General features: G+C 51.3%; 1 non-coding gene across 1 annotated transcript; it reads left to right on the top strand.

Moving 5' to 3' along the window:
- Window positions 1-5974: 5974 nt before the first annotated feature.
- Window positions 5975-6137, top strand: LOC126997211 (U1 spliceosomal RNA). The gene has a single exon (XR_007751952.1). It is a non-coding gene; the product is annotated as a U1 spliceosomal RNA (small nuclear RNA).
- Window positions 6138-8432: the final 2295 nt, after the last annotated feature.

Below are 8432 nucleotides of genomic sequence, written 5' to 3'. Positions count from 1 at the left end.
GTCACCCTCTCCAGCTCCCGTCCGAGGCCACCACGAGCCTTACTGGCCTGCGTCAGGTAGTCGAGGCCCAGCAAGCACGGCTCGTCTCGATCGGCGACGTCCATCGGCCGGCGCTCCACAGCGCTGCCTACGCCGATACGAGCCTCCACTGGCCCCTCCAGCAGCACACACTACCCCGGGTCAGGCCACGCCGAGCACTCCTCAGCCCCCGGTGTCCACTGTCACGCGTCGTGGCTACAACCGCTAAGCCTCCCACTGGCAACACGCTGGTCGGGCGGCGGCAGCTTACTCAGGGCGGGGCCCGAGGGCGGGAGACGGCTGGAAGTCGGCTCCCTTCTCCAGCCCGTCCGCGCTTCCCGCCCGCGCCGCGTCCCTGGACCTGGGACAGGCACTCAAGCGGTGGCCTGACTGGCCACAGTCCTTACAGCGCGGCTGGGGGGCGTCGGGGCTCAGCCGGTCGAGGGAACGCGTCCTTCGCTCCCCCAGGCACCGACTGCACCTATGCCCCCTCTTGCCACAGCCCCCGCACGAGCCACGGAGACCCTCCGGGCTCGCGTTCATCGACGCTGCCTTCATCTTCACCTTCGCCATCCGGCCCCGGAGGTCATGGCAGGGCGGGGCGGCCGCCGCTAGGCCGCTGATCGTCGTCAATGCCCCGAACTCCAAGGCCCTCGTCAGCGCGTCGTCGGTCCACGGCAGGGGGTGAGAGTCCTCGCCAGTCTCGTCCCTCAGCGCCCGGCAGTCCGCACAGAAGCGCTGCGTGCCGTCCTTCTTCATATCCAGGACGACTGCTGAGGGCCACGGACTGTCTGTCCGCTCCATCACCCCCTGCACCGCCAGCTCGTTGACGGCGCGCTGCAATTCCTCCCGCCTGGCCGGCACGACACGTCGGGGCGGGCTCCTGGTGGGCGCACCATTTCCCGTGCTGATGTTGTGCTTCACCAACCCCGTGCAGCCCGGCAGGTCCAATCCACCCCCGCTGAACACGTCCGCGCACCGAGCCAGGGTGTGGCGCACCTTCGTCTGCGCCTCCGTCAGGTTAGCGGCGCTCCGGTGCGCCGAATCCTCCAGGAAGTCGGGCAGCGGCCTCACAGCGGCCGACTCCGCACTCCCCGACGCCTCCTCTTGTTGCTCCACCTCTTCACAGGTGCCCAGCTTGGCACCAGCGGGTACTTTCCGAGCCTCGTCGGAGGAGTTAGCCACCAGCACCGTGACTGACTCCTCCCCCGCTCCTTCGAGACTCCGTCCGGCTGCCACACCACCAGGCAGCTGCAGGCCCTCCGTGGACTCCACCGTGCCTTCCGCTGGCATCGCGTCCGACCGGCAACACAGGACCCTAGCCTCCGTCCCCGGGGCAAGGTGCAGTCGCTCCGCCGCGACTACCTCTGCACAGCCGACCTTCGGGAGCAAAGGCGCCTGTCCGCGCAGCCTCTCCAGCTCCCGTCCAAGGTCGGCACAGGCCTCGCCCTGCGGCAGGTAGTCGAGGCCCAGCACGCACGGCTCGTCTCGATCGGCGACGTCCATCGGCCGGCGCTCCACAGCGCTGCCTACGCCGATACGAGCCTCCACTGGGCCCTCAGACTGCACGCAGTGCCCCGTGACGCCACACAGCCTCTGTGGCGCGTCCTGGAGTCGTGTAGCGGCCGGCATGTCAGGCCGCCCCAAGGGCCTCTCGGCGCTCCCCACCAAGCGGCCGGGCCCGTCCACTGAGCCCCGTAGCGCTGTTGTCAGCTGCAGCGCCTTCTCATCCTCGCCCCAGCCCTGGGCAGCAGCTGGCATCTTGAACTGGGCCTCCCATGCCAACTTCCCGTCGTGCCCCGCTGGCTTAAGCCTCCCTGAGCTCCGGGAGGATGAGGGGCTGCAGCGGGGAGCGGGCGGACCACGTGGGCTGCAAGCCGGCCGGCATGGCGGAGAGGGAGGCGGTGAGAGAGGCAACGAGGCAGGGTTAATGGCCCCGACTCCAGCACCAGCTGGACCCAAAGGAGCGGCTTCGACGGCTCCCCAGCCTCCTGCAGCCTCCACCGGCTCCGCCACGACGCCACCAGGCTTCAGGGGCCCTTGCCAGGGGCCCCACGCGGAGCCCCGCCAGTCCGCCACCCGTGCACCCGCCGCCAGCACACGTGACGCTTCTTGTTCCTCCCCGCACCGCGGTGCCACCTCTCGCTGCTGCCATGGGAGAGAGAGCGGACTACGTGACCTGCGAGCCGGCTGGCATGGAGGAGAGGGAGGGGGTGAGGGAGGCAACGAGGCAGGGGCTCCCCAACCTCCTGCGGCAGCTACTGGTGCCGCCACGACGCTACCAGGCTCCAGGAGTCCTTGCCAGGAGCCCCAGATAGGCCCCTGCAGGACCGCCGCCCCGGCGCTTCCTGCCAGAACTCAGCCTTCTTCCTCCGCGTGCGACGGTGCCACCTCTCGCAGCTGCGTCTCCGCCTCCCGCAGGCCTCGGACCTCGCCTCCCTGGGTCCGCACCTCCTCCAGCCGTTCACTCCTCGCACTGTCGCAGCCCTGGTCGGTGTAATGCTGGGTTTCCACCTTCAGCGACGAGAAACAGCTCTGGAGGATATCGGCAAGATGGCGTGCCCTCTCGTCTGCCCTCTGTTCTGCCCTCTCTGTTCTCTGATCCAATTCCTGCCTCAGACTGGCCAACATGGCAGCGAACAAGTCCATCTGGCCCGGCTTCACCTCACCCACGTCAGCCTCGGCCTTGCCCGTCTCCTCACCCTCACGGCGATCACTGGGGGACGCCATGACACTCGGCGCGCTTCACTGTTCACTTATCCCACTCCTGACACCAAGTGTTACGCCACCCCCTACCACAACCATCCACGGGCAGGCAGGCGGCGTGATCCCCACCAGAACAGCCACACGGGCACCAGTCACTCACAGCGGCCCACACAGAACACCGAGGGGAGCAGGAACGGGGCAGGGCACAAAGGATACACGTTCAACACTAAGTTCTAGTTTAATGACAGGTTCCTCACACAGTACAGCAACTTTCAAGGGCACAGAACAGTTAGTTAATCAGGCACAGTACAGGGGCACGGCAGACACGCACACCGGATGCACACAGCTCGCGAGCGGAGCAGCTCAACACTCTCTCAAGCCCAGACACGCGTCTTCTCCACTACAACTCCTCAGCCACCCTTGCTCCCCCACTGCTCGACTCAGCACTTCCTGCCCGGCGGCCCCGGGCCCCCTCTGTCTCTCTTGTCCCAACAAGTAGAGTTGCACCATGCTGAGCTAACATTGCATCATGCTACAATTTCATCACATTACACATACAATCATTCACATACAGCACATTCGTAACAATATCCACTTTACCATTTACAAAATTTTCAATCGTCACTCTCCTCTTTTCCTCAGCACCTAAACCATTCACATTTATAGACACCAGTCTCATACATTCCTTTCTCTTCTTGTTGTAGATATGAAGCTGAGACAGGATATGTAGTAGATGAAAAGTTATGAAAGAAATGTAGTAGTAGCCAAAATTAAGATGAAGGCAAAATTGGAATTCAGAGGGAATGGGAAGAAAGGAAAGGGTAGGAATTAAGGGACTAGCATGTGAGAAATTATGTGACAGTGGCCACAGGGAGATGTATAGGAGGAAAGTGGAGGAAATACTTGGAAGAGCAAGACCAGGGATAGAACACAGTGCAGGAGTGAATGAGGTTTATGAGGGGTTTAAAAGTTCAGTGGTCATGGCCACTGAGCAAGTAGTCGGGTATAGGTTGTGTAGAAAAAGAAAGAGTGTATGGTGGACGGATGAGATAAAAAAAGGCAGTTGAGGAGAAAAGAAGGAACTACAAGAAAATGTTAGAGAAATGTGACGGAGGAGGCGAGAGAAAGTACGGGGAGAGTAAGAGGCTGGTTAGGGAAATTAAAGAGAGTATATGAGGATTTTGGTAGGAAAATATCAACAAAATACCAGAACAAAAAAACTTTTCTGGAGAGAAGTTAAAAGAGGAATGGGAGGAGGAAAGAGTGACATTTGTGGCATAAAGAGGAGAGATGGGATGCTTTGAAACTGTAATGAATGAGAGAGTGGGAGGGAGAGCAGAAGTGACCTGCAATGTAGGAATAAACATCAATGTAGGGAGACCAGATCCACAGGGGGAGGTGGAGAAGGGTGAGATAGAGGAGGCAATAAAGGATTTAAAAGTAAGAAAGGCCCCTGGAGCTGATGGCATAACAGCAGAAATGCTGAAGTATGGAGGAGGTGTAGTTGTAAAATGGATGTTACGGATATGTAACTAGCATAGGAACAGGGTGAGGCATCAGAAGACTGGAGAAAGGCTATTGTTGTGCTGCTGTACAAAGGGAAAGGAAGCAAAGGTGACTGTAATAGTTACAGGGGAATATGTCTACTCAGTGTGGCAGGAAAAGGGTAGGGAAGGGTTTTAAATGAGAGGATGAAGAAAATAACTGAGAAAAGTAGGTGATGAACAAGTTTTTTTTTTTTTTTTTAGGAAAGGGAGGGGTTGTGTAGTTCAAATATTTACACTGAAAATTTCTAGTTGAAAAGTACCTAGAGAAGGATAGGAAATAGCTGTCTGCTTCCTATTCCTCTATCTTCCCTTTGGGGCTGGTCAGCAAATGGATACCTGGGGAAACTTGTAAAAGGTTATCTGTGGTAATTAACCTGGAAGGATGTCACACCTGCCCCTTAATGTACAGGTTACTGACTCAGCACAGGCTCAAGGGGTAATGTGACAGAGATGAGCACCAAGGCCATGCTAGTGTATGCCCCCAAGTTTACCTACCTTTCATTGGCGATTGTCCTTTGGTTATGTTAGCCTTGTTTTAGCTCATTGATGGTGAACTTTGGAATGTGGGTATCTGTTTGATTTATTCAGGATGGTTACAATTTAAGGTAATTGATGTTCTATTATATACATTATTCATTATACACATTGTGCTATCTATTAAGCAATGATTATTCAGTAATATTGATAGATAAGAAGATCATGCATTAAGACTAACAAACATGGAACACTAATTAATATTGCAATATGGGAAGCATGCAGATGCTATAAAAAAAGGCACCAGCATTTAGTTTATTTAAGTATTGTATACCGTTTTTAAATGGTGTTATAATTTACTTGTGGATTTTGGTCATATTAATCGTTTTGTGTGTCAGCCTGACAAGGGCAGGTTAGGCTGGGCAAGGCTGTATTCTAGGTTTGGGATAGCATTATTTCCTTACAAGGCTAGACACAAGCAAGCAGAGTAAAATATGCATAGGTAGGTTGAATAAAGCTGGATTCATTCCTCATAATGATATAGTTAAGTCACATTGATGTTTTGGTCAGGTATGAGTTGATATAATGTTGGTGCTTGGTTTGGTTTCTTTGTTTCCTTTACTTCTCTTTTCTCCAGTGTCCAGCAGTGCATTCTGCCCTTTCTTCTGGTGGTCTGCGTGTTGTCACTGACATAATTGTTGTCAGTGTTTTGGCGGACGTATTTCACATCTTGGCAGTTTCTCGGGAAATATTGAGTTCCTGCAGCTGAGTCAGTCCTCCAAAGTTTTCTGCTACGTTCGTCGTCTCTTCACTGTAGACTGAACTAAAGAGATTTGTTGCAGTTGTCATTAGGAAAAGCTTATAAAGAAGTCCACTTAGTTCTTGTTCAGTGAGTAGGTTACTGTACGTGAAAGTCTTCTTTGAGTCGCATGTAAAGTTAGGTTGAAAAGTCCAGAAAGAACCGATGTTCAAGAGATAACAGTAAAATGAGAAAGTAGCATGTTAGTTAAGTGTTAGGTCAAATGTTATTTCGGACCAATAAGGAAGATAGGTACACACATTCAAGGAATTGTTCAGTAGTATATATGATTTTTTTTTTAATTTTGAAGAAATAATAGAGAATATGGATTGATCAATTGCATTTTAAAAAGATGTTCCATAGAAAAAGTGCCTGTTACATAAGGTGTTGTGCCAGGCTGTACTAGAGTAGCGGGGTTGTTGCGTCAAGCATACTTACCTGGCACAGGAGATACCGTGATCATGAAGGCGGTTTTCCCAGGGCGAGGCCCGCCATTGCACTCCGGCGGTGCTGACCCCTGCGATTAACCCAAATGTGGTTAACTCGAGTGCGAAATTTTTGATAGCGGGGGATTGCGTTCGCGCATCCCCCTTCCTAATCCACTTCATAATTATATTCTAGGCAGGATTATAGGTGTTCAGCCCGGATCCACAAAGGCTTAGTTCGTAGTTTTGAGCCAAGTGCGTAGTTTTGAGAACATCGAGATTCACAAAGCTAACTACAAACTAATCGATGACGTCACGGGTTATCGCGCGGATCTACAAACGTTTACCGCGCTCTGTGTGACGTTAAATTTGTTGTCAAATAAGTATACTGCCTCGGAGCTGACGGTAACGCAAACAATATTATCAGATTTACGTATAAATGCTTATAAATCGCGTTTTTCAACTTGAAATATAACTTTGCGAGTAGAGGAGACCCATTTCTTTATAATATGATGAGATATGAACCCTTTGAGAGGTATATGATAAGTGTGGGCGGTATGGCAACACCCGGCCGAGGGATTGCCAGACCTCCCTCCTCTGCCTGCCGTGGAGGATGGCGACGAGGAAAAGTTGCCGAACTTTATGTAATTTCTGATTTACTAGGGAGAATTTTGTGTTTTCCTTCTATATGTAGATACAGAAAGCGTTCATTTACCCATACATGTCAATAGAACGATCTTACAATATATAATAGCGAAGAAATCCGAGGCATATAGATGCCCAGACTCAATTCTGCCCGAGACTCAATTTTATCGATGACAGGGGCCTATATTTTTCCTTCCCCTGTCATTATTAATGAATCTCAGGTGTCGCAACTTGGTGTGAACATGCCCTAAGTATTCACCTGTGGAAATATATTGATGTATATGTGATTGGTATCCTATTTTCTGAGAAAAATGAATGTGCGATCATGGGTGTCGGAGTGCTGCTCTGGAGGATGGCTTGGCGACGAGGGAAAGCTGCCGAACTTTATGTACTTTCTTATTTAATGAGGCAAATTTTGACATGGTCTTTGTCATCATAATAAAGAATGATGATTATGCTAGTTCTAGACGCCATATCAGTCGAAAAGAACCCCACATACACGAGCTTGAGCTAATATAACAGAGGCATGTGGATGTCCGGGCTTAATTTTGCCCGTGACACCGCCCCCATCCGTGGAGGGACCATGGACCTTTGTCGGGTGACAGCTATCCCATGAGTTGGGCTGCAGATATGGCAAGACAGTCTTAATTTTCCCTATTCCTTCCTTCCGTCCTTCGTTCTGTCTGCCTCGATATCTGTCCCATATTTCTATTTGCTTTCTTCCTGCCTCAATCTCCTCCGTATCTTCTTTTTCTTCATCTTAAGCATGTTCGTAGGTAACAAGACATCAGAGCTGGGCACTTCCGTACCTCTGTCCGCACCTCCGCTCCTCCGGACCTGCGGACCTTTAAACGAGGTGCGGAGGTCCGAAGTGCGGAAAGTTTTTCAAAAGTGCGGAAGTAACAGGTGCGGAACGGCAGTATTTTAAGTCCGTACCTCCGCACCTGAGGTTTTCAAGGATAAAAAAAATGAAAACGACAAACAGTCCGCGCTCTGCAGTAATACTTCCGGTCGTTCCTCTTTTGAATGATATTAACCGGAATTTTCTGTGTTGCATGTGTACTGAGGTATGATAATTATGATGAGTGTAAAAGTAGTTACTTTACTTCAGGTGGTGGAGATTCTATGCGTTAAAATGACAATAATGATAACAAAAATAATGGTAATAATAATAATAATAATAATAATGATAATAATAATGCTGCTGCAGTATTGCCTTGTATTTCTTTTTTTTAAGGTACGGACTAGATTTTTCAGGCGCGCTTTAATAGTTTTGGGTACGGTACCGGAGGTGCGGAGGTGCGGTACCGGAACGAGTGAAAAAATTTTAGGCGCGGAAGTACAGGTACGGACTATATGTGTTTCGAGGTGCGGAGGAGCGGTACCGGACTACCCGATATCCAGTAACGCGCCCAGCTCTGCAAGACATCGAACAGCAGAGCTACTTTGACGTAAATGTGCAGCAAACAACGAAATAATTGAATTCGTAGATTACGATTTAGTACAGTTTGCCTTGAAAGGAAGAAAAATGGGAAAAGAGAATGGGTTTCTTGAACCAGCAGCTGGAGGGGGCTCCCCATGGATTAAAGAGAGAGGATAGTTCATGCCGACGTCATTGTTATAACGTGGCGGGGAACCGTGACGTCACTCCCGCAACTCGTGCGCACTGGTTCCCAAAGCCCCGCGGGTACAGAGAGGAACTGCTTCATTCTGGCTTTTATTCATTTAAATAACATAACCTTTAAGTTAGTTTAACGCAGCACAATATGAAACTAGTAAAAAATAAAACTGATAGTAGGATGCGACATTTATGCACCA

This window comes from Eriocheir sinensis, chromosome 11, assembly GCF_024679095.1.
Source record: "Eriocheir sinensis breed Jianghai 21 chromosome 11, ASM2467909v1, whole genome shotgun sequence".
NCBI lineage: Eukaryota > Metazoa > Arthropoda > Malacostraca > Decapoda > Varunidae > Eriocheir > Eriocheir sinensis.
Note: the sequence above shows the minus strand (reverse complement) of the source record. Positions and strands in the feature narration are given on the sequence as shown.